This window comes from Paroedura picta, chromosome 1, assembly GCF_049243985.1.
Source record: "Paroedura picta isolate Pp20150507F chromosome 1, Ppicta_v3.0, whole genome shotgun sequence".
Lineage (NCBI taxonomy): Eukaryota > Metazoa > Chordata > Lepidosauria > Squamata > Gekkonidae > Paroedura > Paroedura picta.
In genome coordinates this window covers 143,587,070-143,612,158 of record NC_135369.1, presented here as the reverse complement: position 1 = coordinate 143,612,158, position 25,089 = coordinate 143,587,070, and the positions used below count along the sequence as shown (strand labels likewise).

General features: G+C 44.4%; 1 long non-coding RNA gene across 1 annotated transcript in view; it reads right to left on the bottom strand.

Moving 5' to 3' along the window:
• The window catches only part of LOC143822366 (uncharacterized), a 38,333-nt gene extending 22,533 nt beyond the window's left edge, over nt 1–15,800 (bottom strand). Inside the window, exons 1-2 of the long non-coding RNA XR_013226135.1 lie at nt 15,522–15,800; nt 14,413–14,504 (exon numbers count right to left, since the gene is read on the bottom strand). This is a non-coding gene — a long non-coding RNA (uncharacterized LOC143822366). The remainder of the gene's footprint in view (nt 1–14,412; nt 14,505–15,521) is intronic.
• Between the last annotated feature and the right edge of the window lie 9,289 nt (nt 15,801–25,089).

Below are 25,089 nucleotides of genomic sequence, written 5' to 3'. Positions count from 1 at the left end.
GGTGTGCATTCCAGGAATTCTTAAAACTTGGCATCCCTATACCACTCCAGCCAAGGATCAACTTTCTCTCCCAGATTAGAATAGATTGCAAACTTAGTTTTGAGATTCTCACCATGGTGCCCAACTCTACGTCTTACAAAAACAAAAACCCTTCAGGATCCATATAGATAACATTTTTGCATATTACTTCCTACATTATGTACACTCCAAGACTAAGGGTACAAATGAAGCAGTTTTATATGCGACAAATCAAGAGGCAGCAAGGACACACAATCAACATGCTTTAGGATTCTTCCTAGGGCCGTCACAGAGGCAGCTTATTTGAATTTAATTATGCTTTCTCACAAAGTGAAGAGACTACATCTCATCTGCAGGTATATTCTCTCCCATTTATTGAAAGAATACATGTTCTTAGCTGTTTAAATTAAATTGCTGAAGGACATTGTGTCAACAACACGCCATTTCACTTTCCATATGCATGGCTCCCTCTCAGACATCAAACAGATCATATCAGTAACAAAGTCAAAGCAAGGTCATGTCTAAAAGTGCTTCAGTTTTCACAGTACAATCAGGGGGGCTGTGAGGCAGGACAGCAGTTAAACAGTGCAGAGTACTATCTTGTTTTGTTATATGTACTGTGCGAGGTCCAGAGTATTGTTTCAGCATGGAAGTCATCAAAATATTTCAAGCAAGAGTGTTGGGACTATGTGAAGAAGATTGCCATGTCTTAGTTTCAAACTCCAGAGGGTGACTACCAGATAAATAGACAGACCAGGGCAGAGTTGGCACTTTCTTTATTACATTGTCAATCTTGTTGAATTCAGATCGCTTTGAACTCGGGTCTTCCTCTCTCCCCCCTTCCCCATTGAAACAGGAAAGTCTTCTGCACGTGGTTAGGGAGGCTTAGAAGGTGGGGGGAGCCAAGCCTCTTTCTTTCTTTTCTTGAAGGGGGGGGGAGAGGTGCCAGGCAGGGAGCCTCTTTCTTTTCTTGGAGGGGAGAGGGAGAGGATTGAAAAAGGCAGAGGAGGGAGGAAAAATCCAGGACCGACAGAAGTTGAGAGAAATTAGGGGCTTCTCCTTTAAGGCAAGTGTGTCACATGACCAGGTGTAGCCTATCAGAGGTTCTCTACCACGGAGCTTTCTTTCTAAGGTGGATATTCAGGATTAAAAGCAGTCTGAGATATCACACAATAAAGGTAGGGTCACTCCTGATCAATCCTTCTTGCTGCAGAAGGAAAATTAAAATCGCCCAAAATCCAAACAGAAATTGCATTCTGTGTAGAGGGCAGGGACTGAATCAACCTGGGATTGGAATAAAAGCTCTGTGCAGTTTACACCCAGGACTAAGAAGACCTTTCATGTTTTACTTTATGCCTATCTCTTTGAGGTGTAGACTGATAATCTTCGAGACCTTAACTTCTTTCTTTAATTGCTCCTCTCACTCACAGTCAGAATTTTCCAGCTTAGCTACATGAGAGCAGGATACAATCCCGCATCTCTAACCATCCTAGTTAGCTAGAGTAGATTAGGACTCTATCTCTTCACTAACCCGTCTAGAAATGAAGTGAAAGGATAGCGAGATCTCACCTTGTTACCATTTTCTTGCTTACTCGCACATTGCTTCTGCTGTGGCTCAAAGCCATTAGTGCATTAATGCTAATTTATGGGATTGCAGCCAGTATATTCCAATGGGGACAGTACTCAGAATCACAGTTAAAGAAACAAACTAAAACCTATTAACATTTTCTCCAGAAAACAAAGTAGAGGAGACTACATTATCAAGGGGGGGGGGGGAACACATGAGGGTAAAGCCATGTAATAAAGATGCTTTTGTACAAATCATCATTATTATATGTCAACTACAAGTATTTGTCATATTCTTCTTCACACCACCCCGAGATGAGGGGCAGTATATAAAATAAACAGATGCATAAGAACTATTATTTTCCCCATTTCCATTCATTTCATTTGAACTCGAGGGAAGGGACTTTGTGGTTTCCACAGAACTGATGCACAGCAGCAACGGGCTTCCACATGGCTGGTTTCCCTGCTCCAGTCTCCTGGAAGAGGTCACACCCCTTACCTCGGCTCAACAGGGTTTTCCATTTTTAAAACATTGAATATTGCTATATCAAGAGCCTCTTGTGGCGCAGAGCGGTAAGGCAGCAGACATGCAGTCTGAAAGCTCTGCCCATGAGGCTGGGAGTTCAATCCCAGCAGCCGGCTCAAGGCTGACTCAGCCTTCCATCCTTCCGAGGTCGGTAAAATGAGGACCCAGCTTGCTGGGGGGTAAACGGTAATGACTGGGGAAGGCACTGGCAAAGCACCCGGTATTGAGTCTGCCATGAAAATGCTAGAGGGCGTCACCCCAAGGGTCAGACATGACTCAGTGCTTGCACAGGGGATACGTTTACCTTTTATATCAACATAGCTATTGCGGCAACAGGTATAGCAAGTTCTCTCAATTTCTAGCTTTCAGTGAAGAAAACTCTTAGCCCTTCCCCTTGCAAATACATGCCTCTTTTCCTTATATCAATGCAAGGGAATGGGGTTAGATTTAAAACTTTTACTTCATTCACAGCTGAGAATTCAGAGAATGGGCCACACTTACTGTCGAGCCATCATATCAACATAACATTCTAATGCTGATTTGTAAAGAAGCCCCTGCCCTCCATAGCCACCTTGGCTTTACTGCAATTTCCCCAAAACTTGTGGAGCAAAGCAGGTTTAAGCAATATTGGAGAAAAGCCAGGGAAACCTCTTGTAATGGAAGAATGTACCATGATGCTGTGGGGAAAACAGGAAAAAGAAATCCCACTCTCCAAGTGTACTAAAATCAAGGCACATAACTGAGTGGAACACACCAGAGATTTTTGAGGTTACTGGGTTTTTTTTAGTTTGATAGTTTTCATTTTTTACTCCTTACTCCATCATGTCAGGATTGAAATCTGACACTATCCTCATCCTGGTCCCACCAAACCTAGCAGTCTACACAGAAAGCAAGACTTTGGCAGAATTTGACTCCACCTCCCCTTTAACATCCAACTTGAAAACAGTTCTCAGAACCTTGTACTCTGCATTGCATTATTTTGGTTGGTTATTATTATTATTATTATTATTATTATTATTATTATTATTCGATTTATTGCCCGCCACTCCCTTGCGGCTCGTGGCGGGTTACAACATTTTAAACCCCATTAAAATCCATTAAAACAACAACTACAGTTTCAACATTATTAGTTAGCTAACTAGCATGGCAAGATCGGCTAATCAACTTCCCCCTCCTACTACTGGCAAGTGGAGAGGGGATTCTGATGGTACCAGTCCCAATCCCAGATCCCGGGGGGGGGGGGCTTGGCCTCAACCATAAACCTGGCGGAAGAGCTCCGTCTTGCAGGCTCTGCAGAACGATGGAAGATCTCGCAGGGCCCGCAGCTCTCCCGGGAGCTCATTCCACCAGGCAGGGGCCAGGACCGAAAAGGCCCTGGCCCTGGTCGAGGCCAGGCGTGCTTCCCTAGGGCCGGGAACGACCAACAGATTTTCACCCGCAGAACGTAAGGCTCTGTGGGGGGCATAGGGCGATAGGCGGTCCCTCAGGTACGTGGGTCCCAACTCGCATAAAGCCTTGAAGGTTAGAACCAAAACCTTGAACCGGATCCGGGCAGCAATTGGCAACCAGTGTAGCTGCCTCAGCACTGGCTGAATGTGGGCCCTCCAAAGTGTACCAGTGAGGACCCTAGCAGCTGCGTTTTGCACTAGCTGACGTTTCCGGATCAAGGACAAGGGAAGGCCGGCGTAGAGCGAGTTACAGAAATCTATTCTGGAGGTGACCGTTGCATGGATCACTGTGGTTAAGTGTTCGGGGGACAGGTAGGGCGCTAGTAGTCGGGCCTGGCGGAGATGGAAAAATGCCTGGCCCGCTACTTTTTTGACCTGCGCCTCCAAAGTCAGGGAGGCGTCAATGATCACACCCAGGTTCCTGGCCTGGGACGCGATGGTAAGGTGCGTCCCTCACAGGGTGGGTAAGCACGCTTCTTGATCCCGCCCCCTACGTCCCAGCCACAGGACCTCCGTCTTGGAGGGGTTGAGTTTCAGGCGACTCTGCTCGAACCATTCTGTCACCGCTTCCAAACATCTGGCAAATGGTTCCGGGGGAGAGTCCGGGCGGCCGTCCATGAGGAGATAGAGCTGAGTGTCATCAGCGTACTGGTGGCAACCCAGCCCAAAACTCCGCACCAGCTGGGCCAGAGGGCGCATGAAGACGTTAAACAGTGTGGGGGAGAGGACCGCACCCTGTGGGACTTCATAAGGAAGTCTGTAGGAGCGTGAGAGCTCATCCCCCACTGCTACCCTCTGGGTCCGGTCCTGGAGAAAGGAGCGTATCCAGTGTAAAGCTGTGCCCCGTATCCCCGTTTCGGCGAGGCGGTGGACCAACAGTTCGTGGTCCACGGTGTCAAAAGCGGCCGACAGGTCCAGAAGAACCAGCACTGCCGACCCGCCCCTGTCCAGCTGGCGACGGAGGTCATCCAACAGGGCGACCAACACCGTCTCCACCCCGTGGCCAGGTCAGAAGCCAGACTGATATGGATCGAGTGCTGAAGGTAATGAAAGGTATTGCTATAAACCAACATGGCCATATACTTTTAAATAAAATCTGCTGTATAGTTAACAGATCCTTTCCCCCTTAGTAACACCATAGGAAAGGCAATGACTGGTCAGCATTCTGTTTTTTCTGATGTACTATGACTAAAGAAATGCAAATCTAGCAAGTATAAGAGACATTTTCTTGAACAATAATACCTCATGGCAAGTTGCATTTGAAAATTTACACAGTTGCAATTTGAAAAATCATTTGCAATGTGGCATAGGAATACTAAAGAACAAAGTCAAAATGCTACTTGGCTAGCATATGCCTTTCATTTACGTTAAAGCAGCTATTTAGATGGACAGAAGAAGCAAAGTATGCAAAAGACTGTCATGTAGAAGTCACAGGTAAAGCTTTTCATTGCCTCTGACAGCTACAGTAGCCTTCTATTTATTGCTACATTGCTTGGTGTAGTGGTTAGGAGTGTAGACTTCTAATCTGGCGAGCCATTCTGCACTCCCCCACAGGCAACCAGCTGGGTGATCTTGGGATCACCACAGCACTGATAGAGCTGTTCTGACCAAGCAGGAATATCAGGGCTCTCTCAGCCTCACCTACCTCACAGGGTGTTTGTTGTGGGGAGAGGAAAGGGAAGGTGAATGTAAACTGCTTTGAGACTCCTTCCGGTAGAGAAAAGCAGCATATAAGAACCAACCCTTCTTCTTCAAAACTCAGATCAGACTTATGGTCTTGGTAATCACCTTTAAGGCTATATGCAACCTGGGTCCAGGGTACCTCAGGGACCACCTGTCTATACCCCCCCCCCCCAGAGCTCTACACTTGACCACATCCAACTGGCTGGTGATCCCTTGCCCCAAGGAAGCATGCCTGACCTCAACCAGGGCCAGGGCTTTCTCTGTCCTCATCCCCACCTGGTAGAATGAGCTCCCAGAAGAGCTAGCGAAGTTCTGCAGGGCCTGCAAAAAGGAGCTGTTCCATCAAGTATTCGGTTGAGGTTGGCCAAACCAGTAACATCTACTGGGGCCCCCAGAACCCCTCCCCATGAACAGAACTCTGACCAACCATGGGATCACAGTTAATATATGTTGCTATCACCAGTTATTGGAAGGTTACTGTAATCACTGTTTTTACAGCTGTTTCATTTGACTTTAATATGAATTACACCGTACTTATGCATGTTTCCCTCTTTTCTATGCAGTATACAAGTAAATGTAATGTAACAAGATTTATTATGGTTTACACCAGGTATATAACAAGGGAAATTATCCTTCTCCTCCGCCCCCCCCTTTTTTAGGAAGGGGATCTTATTATTGCACCGCCATGTTGTGATGGTTTTTAAGTCTTTTAATGGGAGTTTTAATGGGGTTTTAAGACACTGTAACCCGCAATGAGCCATTTGTGAGTGGCAGGAAATAAATCGAAATAATAATAATAATACAATGCATCCCAGATAAAACATAATGTTAAAATACAAATATACATCTATTATTAAAATATATTTTCTATTATTAAAAGTTACTTTAAAACTTGGTAGTAAAATGTATATTGATTTTTTAAAACTAGTGCAGAAATAGCTTTGAGCCTGAAACAAAATCCTCATATTTTATTTTCCATAGCAGACCCTACCAGCTCCACGAACTCTACATACTATTGTACAAAATAATTTATAAATAATGTCTGTGTGATGTGTAGTAAAAGTGCTACACTCAATATGCCAGCAAATTTGGAAAACTCAACAGTGGCCACAGGATTGGAAAAGGTCAGTTTACATTCCAGTCCCAAAGGGCAAAATGCCAAAGAATGTTCAAACTACCACACCATTGCACTCATTTCTCATGCTAGCAAAGTTATGCTCAAAATCCTACAAGCTGGGCTTCAGCAATATGTGGACCAAGAACTTCCAGAAGTACAGGCGGGATTTCGAAGAGGCAGAGGAACTAGAGATCAAACTGCCAACATACGCTGGATCATGGAGAAAGCTAGGGAGTTCCAGAAGAACATTTACTTCTGCTTCATTGACTATGTTAAAGCCTTTGATTGTGTGGAGCACAACAAACTGTGGCAAGTGAAGAAACAACAGTGAGAACCGGGCATGGAATCACTGATTGGTTCAAAAGTGAGAAAGGAGTTCGGCAAGGCTGTATACTGTTGCCTTGCCTATTTAACTTGTATGCAGAACACATCATGAGAACGGGGGGGGGGGGTTAGATAAGACACAAATTGGGATCAAGATTGCAGAGAGAAATATCAACAACCTCAGATATGCAGATGATACCACTCTAATGGCAGAAAGCGAAGAGGTACTAAAGAGCCTCTAGATGGGGGTGGAGGAGGAGAGTGCAAAAGTTGGCTTGACACTCAATATCAAGAAAACGAAGATTATGGCATCCGGCCCTCTCAATTCCTGGCAAATAGATGGGGAAGAAATTGAGGTAGTGACAGATTTCATTTTCCTGGGCTCCAAGATCACTGCGGATGGGGACTGCAGCAAAGAAATTAAAAGACGCTTGCTCCTGGGGAGGAAAGCTATGGCAAATCTGGACAGCATCCAAAAAAGCAGAGACATCACCCTGCCAACTAAAGTGCGTCTAGTCAAGGCTATAGTCTTCCCAGTTGCAATGTATGACTGTGAAAGTTGGACCATAAGGAAGGCCAAGCGTCAAAGAACTGAGGCTTTTGAACTCTGGTGCTGGAGAAGACTCTTGTGAGTCCCTTGGACTGCAAGGGGAACAAACTGGTAAGTCCTAGAGGAGATCAGCCCCAACTCCGCCTTAGAAGGCCAGATCCTGAAGATGAAACTCAAAATACTTTGGCCACCTCATGAGAAGGAAGGACTCCCTGGAGAAGAGCCTAATGCTGGGAGAGATTGAGGGCAGAAGAAGAAGGGGACGACAGAGAATGAGGTGGCTGGATGGAGTCACTGAAGCAGTCGGTGCGAACTTAAATGGACTCCGGGGAATGGTAGAGGACAGGAAGGCCTGGAGGAACATTGTCCATGGGGTCGCTATGTGTTGGATATGACTTCGCACCTAACAACAACAACATCTTATTCCATTCACAGGCTTCCCACATCTTTTATGGAATCTCAATGGTATACGAAAGAAGGCTCCGACAAGCATTTGATCATTTTGCTGGCAAAAACCAGAGGGTTTTTTCCCTGACTGGGGCTTCTTTATCATTCCTAATAGCCTCACCTAATTAGGGATCACACAGTGAACATGACAATACTTTAGTACTGTGTTGCACATTGGATTTTGTCACGCGCAGTCACAGATGTCAAGCAGAGCCAATTGAAGAGATGGTCAATGCTTCCTGTGTCAGTCTCAGCAACTGGATCACCACCCCGCATCATCAAATGCTTCTTTATGCTTTGGTATACACACACGCATGGTATACAAGACACATGGCATGTGTACAGAATCTATTCTCAGTTATGGACACATGTCAATCTGTGCTATGCATCTGAATACATGCTTGTGTATATATGCGGTGGGAAGTGAAGAGGAAAGAATTGCCTTGACCACCTAGTACGGCTGCCCAACTTCTGTTGCCAGTGGAAGTTAATACAGAGATACTACATTGGGGGGGGGAGGGCATTATTTAGGGTTTTATTATGTTTTACTTTAAACTTAGATTTGCAAGCTGTATTGAACCACAGGAGAAAGATGAGATTAAAAAGTCATAAAAATAAATTTTCTAACCCAATGTGGACTTTAGGCCATCACCTATTCCAAGAGGCAAAACAAACATTATTAATACACCATGTGCAGATTACACTTAGAAATTTGAGAGTTCTTTAATGAATCGTAATAGTTACAGAAATGAAAATCTTCCACATATACTAGGGGAAGATACAATGCTCTTTCTGCTCATCTGTGTTAACCACAGTTTCAAGTGACGTGCTTATTGTCACAAACCATGGATATCTTAAGTGAAAATCTGCAAAAAAAGTAAATACCTTTGCAAACCATGTTTACTTTAACTGTGATTGTTGTACCAATATGTTTACTGTTAACAAAATAGGGAGATTTTCTACCAAAATACAGGAGTGCATGCTTGGAAATCTCATCCCATAATTGCAAACAAAGGGAGCTAGCATGATATAGGCACCTAACTATTCTATTGAGGTTGTAACACTGAGCACCGGAAACCCGCTCTGCGTAACCTTAATTCAGAAAGATAGTTTCTTCTGGATCACCAAGAAATTCCAGAATATGATAAAGAAACCTCTGCACTGTAATGCCTTAAGTGTCTCTTTTCCATAATATAAGACTTGCATTTAACACAATATAACTAGATCCCAACTAGTAATTATTACAACAGTTCTCATTCATCTCATCTCTAATCCACCCAAGCACCACAAAAACTGAATTCAAATAAGATATAGATCATAACAGATCACAGTGTAAGTTTCCCTACTGCCAGTCATTCATATTTTGAACCATTTCCATGTGGAGGTCATTAATATTGAAGCTATCGTGGAGTACAGCCCAAATCCTTTATAAAGTTTCTCTATTTCCTTAGCAGCAAGCAAAACATTCTTTTAACCTCCTAAGTAGCAGGCTTAGTACTTGATTTAACTAAACTAAGTAACTTGATTTAAATAAAGTTCCTGAATTTGAAAATAGGTTTTCTCCTATATTCTACTTCTTTAGAAATTATGAAATAGCCAAGCTCTGCTAATTTAAGAAGAAAACTGTAGTATATTAATATTGGCTGCTTCATTTATAGTGTACTTCACTGAGAGCTTGTCCCAACACTAAACATACCTAGGCACTTCCATGGTTAACTAAAAATGTGGCCTAGCAACTGGGATGTTGACATTATTATATTCTCAAGGTCATGTACATCAAGTTCTGTTAATATTACACCTTTACATCTCTAGTCACATTTTAGATCACTGCAATTCCATATTAACTATTTTAAATGGATATTTTTAAGCCAAGCTTGAACTGTTCACATGCAAAACAAACAAAAACCTGTACAAGATAGAAAACACAATTGCATCCAACATTTTACTTTGCCTAAAAGCAGTCCTAAGCAGGTATACTTGGAAATAAATCCAGGTAAGATTTTATCCCAGGCAAGTGTGCACAGAACTGCTGCCTGCATTACACAGGTGTGCTAAAGAAATAAATGCCATACACACAGTAATGAGCAATAACAGGTCTGCAGAATTTACTGCATAGTTGCACTAAGATGTAACACACTAGACCCAGGTTCTCAGACCATATTACAGCATATCTCCCTCAATAACAGAAAAATGATCTCTGAACTCTTTGATTTCAAAGGGTAAAGTATGCAGGTGACAACTGAACTCCTTTTTTTTCTGATGAAAATACTTTTTTTTGGATGAATGTAAGAACTATGCTATGCCACATGAGAAAGAAGACCCATCTAGCCTAGCATTAATTTTCCAACAGCAGCCAATTCAAGACCTCCAGGAAACCCACAAAGAAAGCATGAAACGTTTCATTTTGCTTTCAGGCCAAACAGCCAAAGATATGGATTTAAAAAAGCAGACCGGAGCAAGTGCGCTCTACCCACATCTTATAGCAAAGCTAATTTATATTTTGTCAGTTCCAAATCTACTAATAGGGAAAGCACAAGTTCTATGGCTGTAAGGGGGAAAAAAAAGACACATTTCTTAATATCACCTGTATTACAAAAATAAATCAAGTAGATATATTTCTATTGTTCATTCCTAGTTCCCAGAACAAAAAGGAAAAGGGGGGCTTTATTAAAATATTTATACACTGCCTTTCCTTTTGGTTGAAGGGAGTTTATAATAATACTTAAACATTTCAAGCAAAAACCAAATAAAAGTAACAACACCCATTTACCTCCCTCTATCCCAAAGGACCTGCATTTCTTAAAATAAACATAAGAACAGGCCTGCCAGAAGAGGAGGGCCCACCTAGTCCAGCATCAATTTTCATTCAGTTGCCAACCTGAGATCCTCCAGGAATGTGCTCCTTATTATTCCCCCCCCCCTCTTGTGTCAACATAACAAGTTAGGCACAGTCTTTTACAATGCACAAATCAGCAAAGGCAGGAGTGGAAATAGCACACTGGAAAGGGTCAAAATGGATGCTGTGCTTCCCACACCAGTCGTCATCATCTCCAGTAGAAGGCCCACCCCAGCTGACAGAGATCACATCACAAGAGGTTTCTAAAAGCTATCTTGAAATATTACCACAACACAAACCCATGTTTGTTAGTAATCATAGCCTGGGCTTACTAAAGGTGAAGGGCAATAAGGATGAATTCATGCTTCCACTGGAAGCTGTCCAGGGGATATCTAATAGCAAACTTTCCAAACAGGAATAGCTTGCTGTGCATTGGTCTTGCAACTGCCACTTTGTCCAATGGAAAGACACTTTCATGGTAGGTGCCTGCATGTAAGGGAGAATTTTACTTTTCCGCGTTCCTAATCAGCAAATAGGATTGACAAGATATACTATTTTGAAAGACAGACTATTACAACAGGAATATCTTATTGAACCAGTTGCTTCTTGTGGCTGTGCAAGAACACAACAAATGTAATCTTTTACAAAATCCTTTAAGGCTGGGGGCTACTGGCAAATTCAGTATCACATCCCAACCCCAACCCCCCTTTACATGCAAGTCAGACCATCTAGCTCAGTATTGTTTACTTTGATTTGTAGCAACTCTCCAGGATCACAGGTAGAGAAGGTCTTTCTCAACTATTGCTATCAAAGATACTTTATCTGGAGGTGCCAGAAATTGAATCTCAGAGTTCTTTCATGCAAAACTGGGAACAAGTTCAACACTGGCATTATCAGACCAACAGGCCTAAGGAATAGCTGTAAGACACTGAAGAGGGAGATGCTGATGCTTGAAGAGGTCCAGAGCCTTAATCTTCCCAAGTTAAGAAAGGACCCCTGGTGTCTTCCATTCTAACATTTAAATGCTAGAACATTAAACATTTAACTGATAAGACTAAGAATTTTCAAAAGGTTATCACTTTTATACTATAAGCCTGTAACTCTACAGACATTTACGCAGTTCATTCTGGAGTCTGGTTATACTCATGATCATGTCAAACTGAGATATAACTTTGGGAAAATATGTCTGTCTTTGCCTCATTTAGGAGATTTATTTTATGCCACTTCTCCAGTGCTCTGCTTCTAGGTTTGGACTGTTTGAGCAAAATTTAGAAATCCAATGACATTTAAAGGTAAAGATATTCCCCCTGTGCAAGCACCGGGTCACGTCTGACCCTTGGGGTGACGCCCTCTAGCATTTTCATGGCAGACTCAATACGGGGTGGTTTGCCAGTGCCTTCCCCAGGCATTACCGTTTACCCCCCAGCAAGCTGGGTACTCATTTTACTGACCTCGCAGGGATGGAAGGCTGAGTTAACCTTGAGCCCGCTGCTGGGATTGAGCTCCCTGCCTCATGGGCAGAACTTCAGACTGCACGTCTGCTGCCTTACCACTCTGCGCCACAAGAGGCTCAAAAAATTGACCCTTAGAGGCTCTACAACAACATTTGCAAATGTTTAATTAACCTATTAATATAAAGCTGGTGTATTTATGTTTTCAGCAGCTCCAGTTAACTAAGAAGAAATTGGATCTACAAGCAATATTGTTACAGCCATTGAATAGTCAGTGTTTTTAAAGATTCCATTAAAAATACGAAGGCATACAGAACAGGCCTACAGGAAACACACTTGGTTCTAAAAAAAGAAAAACATGAACAGATATGCTGAGAGACACTGCAAACAGTTAAGCTTCAGATGAAAATCCTGTCTTTACAACACAAGTACCACAAATGTTATTGGTTCAGAGGCTGTTCCACAGAATAAGTCGTCTATCCTTACCAGAAGAATGTTGGGATGTCAGCCCTACATACAAGTAGGCCCTTCATCCTGCAAACGGGTGTTCAATCCAATGTACTATTTTTTTCTGACCCAGAAAGGAACAAATTCAACTTTTGTACAAATTAGCTATTAAATACATTAAAATGAGCATTAAATGTAAAAAAAACCCCGATGTATTGTTTTACATAATTGAAACGCATTCTGAAGATTTCTTTTCTTATAAGTTTAGTATCTTATTTTGAAACAAGATAATCATAACAAAATACTGCGGACGAAAATCTTACTTGAGAATGCGTTTCAATTATATAAAACAATTACAAGGACATGTTCAAGGTTATTTTTCCATCCACTGCAAACTGCTTCAGGAAGTATTAAAAAAACCATTTGAGTAGAGAAGAATTTCCATTGCTTTCCTAACTAGAAGCCACACCCTACAACAACTAATGACAGGAAAGCACTTTGAATCAGAACTCTACAAGTGCCCTGCCTGAAGCAAAGAAAGTCTCATTTTCAGAAAAGAAATTCTTGCACAATAAGTAGCAATTTTGGCATAGACTTTATATGCTGAACACGACTAAATGGAAGAACACCAGATCAGTCGACCATAGCATTAGTTCTGTGAGTATGATTAACAGAATGAGCCTTCAAAGGTCAATTAAATGTCAACACATTTGAGGAGGAAGTCAGTCTTCTAAAGTTTGTCCAGCGCATAATGGTACCTTAAACTCTGTACTGTATTACTTTAAACTCACACATGTACAGAGCACATACAGAACTGACAGTTACTGTTTTCTGCCAGAGTAATTAGTATTTATACTTCTGTCTGTGATGTTGATGTTGAGCTGTTTTATTAGCTGTGTTTAATCAAATACACCAAGGCACTTCCTTCTGTTCCACTGTAATCTCGGGAGTGCGGGGGAGATGAAATCCCTTTCACTGGGCTTTTTGGCAAATTACTTTTAATACTTTAGAGTGAAGAATTGTTAACTGCACATTTTATTGAATCTGTGCAGCTTGTCTGTGGTTGTCTTTTAAAAATATGCTTTAATATATGGATATCTTGGTTTATAACTGATATACTTCTTGGCAAGTGCTTAATATCCACACTTCCAGAGTCACTGTTTATAACTAATGCAACATGTCCTTCAAGTAACTTCTGATTGTTATTATAAGTTAAATATTATTAAGTCATATATTTGTGTGCTGTTATAAGTAGTGAAATATTAAGTTATTTGTGTACCACCATCAAAAACCTCTAGATGTTAAACTTAAAACAGAAAAAAAGATAAAAGAGACAGTAAAAGATAAATATGAATTATCTGTTCCGCAACAGTACCATGTCAAAACAGATAAATGATTTAGCAGACCATTTATGTGCTTTGCCAAGGTCAGAATTTAAGCTCTCAGTGTGAATAATGAATCCGATTGGCCTCTGAGGGCTAGAAAACCATTAAGACAGTTAGCCAAGGTCAAACAATACATGAAGTTCTCACTAAAGTTAAAAAGATTCATAGACAGCCTTGATTTTTTAAGTTTTTTCCACATTACAAATATATATATATATGACCATCATCTATAAATTCTAAAACAAGTATTAAAACTAAAACCACTAAGTAGCTTGAAAGAGTGCAAAGATACTTTAGCACACCTGAACATTTTTAGTATAAGAGTTTCAAGAAACAACATTCCATCTTTGCCTAAATTTGCATATTCAAGTTAGTTTTTCTAGTTGCATCTAGCCACACCCCGCCGAAGCTAGCCTTGGCTTCTCACTACCAGAAAGAGTAGTCTCAGGAACTCCTTTCTTGGAAACCCTAGTGAACTCAGCAACACTTGACGACAAGTAAACAAGCAAGAGATCAAACTGGACGCCAGACTTTGCAGGACAACTTGGTCTGGACATACAGCACAGAAAAGTGGCAGAAGTAAACCCATCAACCCCTCTCAGTTTTAAAACTACCTGTTGCGGCACCTGCACAACTCACTCCCGTGCTGTCACCACCAGTCCCAGCAACTGTGAGGAGATCTGAGGGAAAGGAACGGAATGACAATCTGAAACAACACAAGCACATACAACCGTTAGGCGGCCCAATTCGGGCAGTTCCGCTACTCGATCCCTCAGGAATCCGGAGCGCTCTTTCATTCGTGGCCAGTCCTTACGGGCCTCCCTCCCCCCAATAGACGCTATTTTTGGCCCGGCGTTGAGCGGCCGGAGAAAGAAAACGAGGAAGGCGGGCGACAACCACTGGCGCTGCAAGGCGAGGGGCTCCACGCCATTTCCCGCGAAATCTTGGGGGGGGGGAGAGGGACTCCCCGGGTCTTGTTGCTGCTTCTCCTCCTCCTCCAGAGTTCCGAGGCGTGGGCGACGCAGAGCCCCGCTCCACCTACAGGCAGGCAGGCAGGCAGGCGACCGCCCGCACTTTCCCAGGCCATTCCCAGGCGCGCAAGGGCCGCGCCGAGTAGAGCGCCGCACACTCCTCCCTCTGCTAGACCTCCCGGGCACGGCAAAGGCGGCCTCCCGCGAGAGCAAGGAGAGCAGCCGGGCGGCATCCTCCTCCTCCTCGTCGTCGTCTTCGCCCGCCTTCCACCTGCGGCAAAGTTCCTGGAGTGCGCGCCCAGCCGGTCCCAGGCAAGGAGCGCAACTCGGCGAGCGGCGTCCGCTGCGCTGCGAACAGCTTCTGAAGCAGCCTGCAAGTCCGCTTGGCCGGGCCGCCTGCCAGAGCCGCTTCCTCGGTTGCAACAGGGCGCCCCCCCCCCCCCGCTCGCCCCCTCATGTCAGGGCGGAGGATGAGGCGGCGGCGCCACACTTCGGACCGCGCAGTGCAGAAGCCTCGGCGGAGTCTAAACTGCAGCGCAGGCCGAGAACAAAGTACCCGAAGGAAACTCTGCTCCTCCTTCCCGTTCTTGTTGTTGTTCTTGCTGCTGCCGCCGCCGCCGCCTTCCTTCCGAGCGCAGGGCCGGCTTGGCATTGTCCTCGGCTCCACTGTCCTTCCCTTTCTTCCCTCCTGTCCCGAGGGGCGGGAAGGGACTCCGCTCCCGTCACCTCAGACTCCACCTCTTTCCACTTACTGCTCGCAAAGCTTCGCCATGTTCTTTGTTTCTCTCGCTTTTCTCCCCCTTGACAGCTGCAGCTCCCTCCGCTTCAGTTGCAAAACCGCCTCCAGAGCGCAGCGAAGCAGGCGCGGCAGGGAGGAAAGTCAAGAAGCCCCTTTCGCCTGCCTGCCTGCCTGCCTTCGGCCGGCTCTCCCGCGCATGCCCTCAGCCCACTGCCGAGCCACCCCACCTGCAGGTGACCGGCGAGGAATGAATCCTCCGCCACAGCGCAGCTTCTGCCTCCCCCGGGATTCCATCCCCTCCATTCTCAGACTCCTCCAATTAGCATAAGGGGAAGGGGGAAAGTGCGGCCAATGGCGTGCCAGGAGCCCGGAGCGTCCCGTAGACACCAGCCAATGGGAAAGGGAAGGGAAGCTTCGCGCCCCACCCGGTTCCCCAACCCGCCTTTCGGGACTGTTCCAGCTGCGGCCGTCTAATGTGGTCGAACAGCTGGCAAGAGCCGCGCAGAAAGTCAGCCGCCGCGCTACTCTACGGGAAATGGGCGCCCGCCCGCGAGTAATAAAGGACTCGTACAGGAACTTGATTGGAATGTCCGCGGCGCATAGCAATGGGAAGCGGCAGCGAACGGCGGGCGCCTAACTATAGGGTGGCTTGATCTTTTTATATTTCAAGCGTGTGCTAACTCTCATGAGAGCGCAGGGACACAACCGAGCAGCGCTTTATTCTGGTGCTTCGTTCCCCTAATACAACTTGCTTTTAATGGGCCACCTAATATCCTATAGCCCTAATTTTATATTTTGGAATGTATTTGTAGGCGTAGAAGGGCGTCACGCAGTTCAAGTCTGGGCTGAATGGGGATACAGCAGTCTTATCGCATTGCATATGCTAATGTTCTACCCCTAGGCATTTCCATAACGCTGGATTAGATTTGGAGGAAGGTGGAGTGAAAAGTGGTAGAAGAGACATTGATTAGAAAAGAGGGGGGAAATGTAATGTCAATCTGCTCAGGTCAAAGGAAGTTTAATGCATCCTGGATTAGATGTTGACGGGTGGGGTGCTCTGCCACACCACAGTTTTTTGCAGTCCTCAGCTTGATCACCTTGGTGTATTAAATCAACAGGTTTGATTTTCATAGTGATGCCAACACACTACCAGTTGCTGAATGCAAATATTTATGTAGAAGCACATAATGCATTCTCAGCCTCATTCAGGGTGTACCAGAAATGAAAACCCAGCCATGCACAGGTGGGTTGCCATTGCTTTTCTCCTCACAGCAACCTTGGTCTTCCTTGCAGACTCCCATCCAAGTACTGACTGTGACCATCCTACTTCGTTTCCAAACTCTGATGAGCCCAGGGTAGGCTAGCCTATTTGAGCTGCCCAGCCAGATTAACAGATCTTCCTACATCATTTTTTTTAAATGAGTCAGGCTTCTTACTATTAGAATTAAATCTAAATTGTATTTTTAAAAAATCAGTGCAATAATTGTTTTCATTGGTTCTCTTGGGGAAACCTTTTTTGTGTATAATTTTTGGCCCAGTCCTGCCTCTGAAATTAGGTTCTTAGGAATACTGTTAATCACCCAAGAGATCCTTCCTCTCAAACTGACATTTGATAATTAAGTAGTCAATTCAAGTTCTCATTCATTTTTTTACATTTTTTTTAAAAAAATAGTTTGTTCACATGAAGGGAGATAAACTAAATGGCTTCTCATGCACTCCTTCCTATGCTCTATTTCAGGCTTTCTCAAACATGGTTTCATAAAAACCTGGGATTTGTTGAGGGCCCTGGAAGGCTTTCCTGTATGGGTGGGAGTTAGTTAATTTTGTATATTTAAAAAAATGTTTAAATATATTATATATGGCCATGTCAACCCTCCCCCCCCCTCCCAAAATGGCCAGTGAGGTGCCTGGAGGGGATGGGAAGGGATGCATGTACACAGCTATGCTTCCCAACCATATTCTACATGATTGCACCACTAGTGGAGTTTCTCAAAGCCTGAAGAATGTTTCAGGGGTTTCTCAGAGGGGAAAAAAGTTGAGAAAGTTCTTCAAAGTTCCAAGTGTGACAGAATTCCGGATGTACCCTCAGATTCAAAAAAGTTTGGGGACCCCTGTCTTAGCTTCTGTCCCTCACCCAATAGCATTTTTAAGGTTTTGTATCCAGGGCTTATAACCTAGGAGCCAGGCCCACCTGCTTGCCTAGGGCATCAAATAGGATAGGTACGCCACTGCCTTCACCTTAGTGTTTCTTCATACAAACCAGATGTGTACTTTATAGAATCAGCCCTTCCAAAGCAGTGAGAGGGTATAATGATTGGTAGGAAATGGATGTATGCAGAAACATCATGGGCCAATTCTATTGGGCGGGAAGTTGGGCTAATGACTATTATAGTTTAACATCCTTATTTGGCACATATCTGCTAAGTTACTGTCTCTACCACCTTGAAAACTCAAACCAGTCTACTTTACCCTAATAACTGTCTTATTGGAAGCTTCCTTCTGAGTGTAAGAAATAATTTTGTTCACATTCAGTGAATTCCTAGTATTTTCAAAGGGAGCATTGTTTTGATGGATGTTTCTAGTCCAGGTAAGCCATATATTTAACTATTCAGGGCTCAAGGGGCAGTTCATCAGACTACAAAAGATCAAACTGGGAACCCTTCACAAACTCTATGATGTTTGTTTGTTTATTACCCACTACTCCCAGACTAGCCAGCTTGTGGCGAGTTACAATAAAAATCCCCACAGTGAAACATAAAAACCCAAACCCTTAAAATTAACAAGAACAGCAGCTATCCAGTAACTAAACCCACCAAACTCAACAGGTCTCACTTTCTTGCCAGGCCCTATGTGACTCCTGTGTTATCCTGCAGTAGCTCCCTGGTTGCTTTGCCGTTGCTCTTGTGCTCTCCTGAAGCCTTACAGAGCTCCGAGGCTGATTTGTCATTGCTACCAGGCTCACTGCAGCTGCTAGGTTCTCTTGCAGTCATCAGGAGCCCTGCACAGTTCCTGAGCTGCTCTGTTGATGCCCGGCACAGCGGAGGACTTGCAAGCCTAGGAGCTGCAGTAGCCTGATTCAAATAAGTAAAGGAGCAAGCTGTGCTTTATATTTGGCAGTTAAAAACTGTCCATGTCATGTGTCCAACTGGAGAAAAGTGATTGGCCTTTATCTTCTTATCATACGCCGAGTAAAGGCCTTGTTTTCCTCTTAATTAATGTGCTGTTTTTATTGCATAAGCAAAATACAAACCAGACTGTAAATCTGGCCTTAATATACAAATTATGGGTAAAACTGCCCAGATGTGGTATTTGGTGGGCATGGTGGAGTGAGAAAAACTGGAACCAAAGGCAGGAGGTGGTTAAACACTTTCAGAAAACTAGGCATACAACTTGCATCAGAGCTGCTGTGTAGGAGGATAAGGAAAGGAAATGCACTCTTGTTCTGATGCAGTACACAGACTTGAATAGATTTAATTAAGGCAGCATACATTACATAGCTAATGGGTAAAAGACATTGAATGAAATTTGAAAAGTATCCATCTCCTTGTTTTAACAAGCTGATCCTCAAAGCACTTGTACTCTCAGCGCCTCTGTCGTTGCCTTAAAATGCATATTCGTACATAAATGTGTAGATACTTAACACTTTCATACTGAGCAGTCTGTCCATTATCACAGTAGAATGTTGACATGCATGTGCCTAAAAGGATTTTCAGGAGATGAATTTACTGTAATTCAAACACTTCAGTCACAGACTTGAATGCCCGTTCCACAACTTCACCAGTAAAATTATTCCACTCCCAATATTAAAATCTAGACCTTCCCCATATAAGGAAGCCATCCTAGCCTCTGCCTCGTAATGACAATCTGCTGGCATATCTTTAACCCTGGTACCAGTACAGTTGGGGGCAGTGTCAGGGACATGTCAAAGGCAGATCTCTTCAGCATTATAACCTCTGCTCCAGTATAATGTTACAATTAGTGATAACTTTTAAAATCTCCATACCGTAGATCCAGAATGTAAATACAACTCCCCAGTTCCCCACCATGCTCCCCCAGAGTCAGTGAAACTTGTAATGCCAGCTTAGGGTATATGGAGTACAGCTGCATATCTTTGTCCTCAGGTGTCTTAGCACCTTTGATCATAGGTACTCTAAGAAAGGGCACTTTGCACAAGGGAGGGAAGAAATGTTGATGTAAAGGTAAAGGTATCCCCTGTGCAAGCACCGAGTCATGTCTGACCCTTGGGGTGACGCCCTCCAGCGTTTTCTTGGCAGACTCAATACGGGGTGGTTTGCCAGTGCCTTCCCCAGTCATTACCGTTTACCCCCAGCAAGCTGGGTACTCATTTTACCGACCTCGGAAGGATGGAAGGCTGAGTCAACCTTGAGCCGGCTGCTGGGATCGAACTCCCAGCCTCATGGGCAAAGCTTTCAGACGGCTGCCTTATCACTCTGCGCCACAAGAGGCTCATATGTTGATGTAGCTTATGACTAACTAGCAAGAAAGCCCATTGCAACCAGGAATGCAATGGGCGCTAGGACCCAGGGGACACCAGGAGGTGCTTTTTTTTTCTGCTGCGTGGAGCTGTGAAAGGCTCCTACAGGGTTTTTTTTTTCTGCTGCTTGGAGCTGGGAAAGGCTCCTACAGGGTTTTGTTTTCTGCTGCTTGGATCTGCGAAAGGCTCCTACAGGGTTTTTTTTTCTGCTGCTTGGAGCTGTGAAAGGCTCCTGCAGGGTTTTTTTTTTCTGCTAGCTCTCGTGGGCGTGCCGGCTTGGAGCTCCTACAGGGGTTTTTTTTCCTGCTGCTTGGAGCTGGGAAAGGCTCCTTCAGGGTTTTGTTTTCTGCTGCTTGGATCTGCGAAAGGCTCCTACAGGGTTTTTTTTTCTGCTGCTTGGATCTGCGAAAGGCTCCTACAGGGTTTTTTTTTCTGCTGCTTGGAGCTGTGAAAGGCTCCTGCAGGGTTTTTTTTTTCTGCTAGCTCTCGTGGGCGTGCCGGCTTGGAGCTCCTACAGGGGTTTTTTTTCCTGCTGCTTGGAGCTGGGAAAGGCTCCTTCAGGGTTTTGTTTTCTGCTGCTTGGATCTGCGAAAGGCTCCTACAGGGTTTTTTTTTCTGCTGCTTGGAGCTGTGAAAGGCTCCTGCAGGGTTTTTTTTTCCTGCTAGCTCTCGTGGGCGTGCCGGCTTGGAGCTCCTACAGGGGTTTTTTTTTCTGCTGCTTGGAGCTGGGAAAGGCTCCTTCAGGGTTTTGTTTTCTGCTGCTTGGATCTGCGAAAGGCTCCTACAGGGTTTTTTTTTCTGCTGCTTGGAGCTGTGAAAGGCTCCTGCAGGGTTTTTTTTTCTTGCTAGCTCTCGTGGGCGTGCCGGCTTGGAGCTCCTACAGGGGTTTTTTTTCCTGCTGCTTGGAGCTGAGAAAGGCTCCTTCAGGGTTTTGTTTTCTGCTGCTTGGATCTGCGAAAGGCTCCTACAGGGTTTTTTTTTTTCTGCTGCCTCTCGTGGGCGCGGCGGCTTGGAGCTCCTACAGGGTTTTTTTTTTTCTGCTGCTTGGAGCTGCGAAAGGCTCCTACAGGGTTAATTTTTTTCTGCTGCCTCTCGTCGGCGCAGCGGCTTGGAGCTCCTACAGGGGTTTTTTTCCCTGCTGCCTCTCGTCGCGCTAGCGGCGAAAGGCTCCTCCGGGGGTGTTTCTTTTTTTTCTGCAGCTTCTCGGCGGCTGGAGTCTTGTGTTGTGTTTGCGGCGGGGGCTTCCTTGGGGCCGGCCTGACGCGGTGAGAGACGCTTCGCGCCTCTCACCACGTCAGGCCGGGAGCAACTGCGAGCCGCGCTGAGCGCGGCTCGCAGTTGCTGGGGCTGGGAATCGGAGGGACCAATCGGCAGGCGCTTCGCGCCTGCCAATTGGTCCCTCCGATTGTCTGTCGTGAGGAAGGGTCCAATTCGGACCCTTCCTCATCACGGACAGAGCCCTCCTCAAGGCCCCTTAACCATTTATTTAGTCCGTGGCGCCCGCGGCGCCACGGGCGGTGTACAGATGGCGCCCGCGGCGCCACGGGCGGTGTACAGATGTTGATGTAGCTTATGACTAATGCTGCTTTGCTTATAAGTGTGATCAGTGGGGTCTCACAATTGGGCTGCCTCTTATCTAGTAATCCATTTTTTAAAAAGAAGCATTAAGCGTGTCCTTGATGCAATTCTTTGTATCCCATAAACTTTCTTTTTGCTTTTGCTTTTTGCCCTTTCTTTTTGCTCACTGGCTATTATTGAGTTTAGCTGGCCACTCAGATTTTGGTACAATGTGTGCAGTATTTTAGCAGAAACTTACGCAATTGCCTTGTTAGTAATAAATTACAAAAATTAGGCAGTTGCTGTGGGTGGATTTAATTTTTATTTTCAGGATAGCACAATGCTTGCTTCAATTATTTTTAATAAAGGAGAAGGGATTCAGAACATGTGAAAATGGTATTTAGTAGTGCCTTTATCAGCATGCAGTCAGCAGTCACACTCAACAACCTTATTTAACTTTTCTTGTTCTCTCTCGTGTCTCAGAGCTGGTTTGCATGATTTAGTAAAGAATATACCAACTGCCTGCTACACCCATGAGACACATGACATTATGTTGTTTGAATGTGCAGCTTTTCTCCAGCATCAGTGTTGAGAATTAACTGTAAAATTCTTGATTCCTACCAATAGGGGTACCAACCCTCGCAGGCAGGTTCACTATGTAGAGGCAAGGCTATAGCAAGCCACCTCTGGCATTACAACTTCATGGTACTTTCAACTGGAGACGGAACTGGCAAGGTTGTAATGCAAATATAGTCATTAACTCGCTTACTACTGTCCCTTTCTACTTGGACATGCATGTTTCATAAGGCTAAGGTGGTACTTTGTATGGACCTCACTTTCATGCCAAAGGTGAACTCACTGGTCTCACTCTTTACCTTCTCTCTTGCTGTTCCACCTGGGGATGGAGAACTGGCACGCTTTGCATCCCAGGTGAGTTCTATGTTTTTACATGAGGCACACTAGGCATTTCAGAAAGTTAATCTGCTTGTTAGTCCTTCATCCTTTGGCAAAGGCAAAAAAAGTGTCCAAATTGACCCTTAAAGGTATCCCCTGTGCAAGCACTGAGTCATGTCTAACCCTTGGGGTGATGCCCTCCAGCGTTTTCATGGCAGACTCAATATGGGGTGGTTTGCCAGTGCCTTCCCCAGTCATTACCGTTTACCCCCCAGCAAGCTGGGTACTCATTTTACCAATCTCGGGAGGATGGAAGGCTGAGTCAACCTTGAGCCAGCTGCTGGGTTTGAACTCCCAGCCCCATGGGCAGAGCTTTCAGACTGCATGTCTGCTGCCTTACCACTCTGCGCCACAAGAGGCTCAAAAATTGACCCTTAGAAGGAGGCTAATGGAATGTAGAACATTATTGTATTCCTCTCAGGGTCTCCAAGTACTGGAAGTCATTACTAAACATTCAGTTAGGGGTACACATACCTTGGGCAGCTTGCCTCTGTTGTCAACATCTGCAAGTAGGCTATTTATTTAAAGTGTTATAAATAAGCAATCAATGTTTTGTGTGGCCTTTCCTCCATCACTGCTGCTCTCCCATCTCCTGACATAATTTTTTGCCACTCTGGGCTAACATAGGTCTCAGGAAAGGGGTAAGGGAATAAGGGATACAGCACTCATGTCAACCCTTCTCCCCTTTTAGGAACACTGGCTTTTGCTGCAGGTTCAGGGTCCCTTCCTCTTCTCCCAGGCCTAGTTATGGAGCCTTCTTTTATTCTTCCAAAATATCTGCAGTCTCACCTCTTTTGATCTGTACTGGACCAATCCAGCAACCCATGGGGTTGTGGCTTTCCCTGGTACCTGCCCTCCCACTGCCCACCTCTTGTTTGGATATACTACTTGGTAACACCACAAATGTCTAAATGTGTAGCCCTTTCTTCAACAGGAAATTGATACTGGACTTACCATGAAGGTTCCTTTTACTTGGAATAGAGGAGAACACTGTGGACCCATACTGCTTCGGGGGACCATCCTTTGGATGAAGTGTCCATAATCTGTCCATGGGGTGAGACAGCTGCCAGACCAACCTAGATGCTGGCATTCTTCATTGCTTTTCAGCATTTTTTCCATCACAGTTATAATTTTTTCTTCTGTGGTTGTTTGTGATCCAACTCAAGCAGGTTTCCAAATGTATCAGTTGGATAACATTTTATTCTGGTTTAAAGGCCAAGGATTCTCATCTGTGATACACCTAACAATCAAAGGACTCAAAGTAGTGGGCAGTCCCTCCCCACTGGATATGTATTTATTTATTATTCACATTTATATACCGCCCCTCATGACAAGTCATCTTGGGGTGGTTCACAATATAAAACCAATAAAATACAATACAAAAACCCATGAAATCCATTTAAATATACAATAGTTTTAAAAAGCCAAACGACAAGCGGCGGCATATTTCTCCAACTCACTATCTGTTCCAGCCAAGTCAGCATGATGATCCTATAATCCTGTCCATCCAGGGGTGGATCATACGCATGGGGGGGGGGGATCCACAGATGTCAATTCTGGTCACCGCTCTGGCCTCAACCAAACGCCTGGTGAAAGAGCTCCGTCTTGCAGGCTCTGCAGAACCTAGCAAAGACCAACCTACTTCCCTGCCTGCAGGGATTGTTCCACAGAATCATAGAGTTGGAAAGGGCCATATATAACCTTTCAGAGAGCCTTGATCTATTTCAAGTAAAATTAACTTTGCAGTAAGTTCAGTGATCCAATCTCCATAACAAAAAGGACTAGGGAATTTAGAGAACCTTATATCCACTTTTGCAGTGGGGATTCTTCTTCTTTGACCCTCCCACCTTATATCTAAGCCTCTTTACAAGTATGGCCATAGATGTACTTTTATATTAGTCTATATTAGATATGACGCCAGAAGAGTCTTCCTCTGCCAATTGCAGAACCCAGGGAGCACTTCACCAAAACTCCAAATTCTGACTGCTACTGCTGCTGTGCATCTGGAGGAATAGTGACCATGGATCACACAATTTTGTTTTGCCATTGATGGACACCACTCAGAGACTTCTGGATTACACCTGTCCAGAGTAAATATCAGCTGCCTGTTGAACCTTGTGTGATTGCTTTTTTTGCTGGCAGATACCAATCTGGAAATAACATGTTCTGTCCCCAAATTCTGAGCACTTGTGGCTTCTCAATGCCATTACAGGGACGGATTTTGCCATGTTTGCATTTTATCTTGTATTTGTTTTTGACTTTGCTCAAGACATTTTGGTCAGAAAAGGACATCCTAATATCTATATACTGTTATGTCTTTATGGTGGTATAACAATATTCAACTGATTTACAAAAATATAATTTTGAAAATATTTAGTGTCTGGAAATGGTAAACAGCTGGGAAATCTACCATGTAGAAACCCCGAAAGTATCATTAAGGAAAAGCTGGTACAAAATTAGAGTAATAACAGTTCTAGGGCAAAACTAGGGGAGAAATATTTACTACTGAAATGACTGTGGCATTAGAACCAAATAAAAATACCAGATCCCGCACGAGGGGAACTGGAACTCCCTC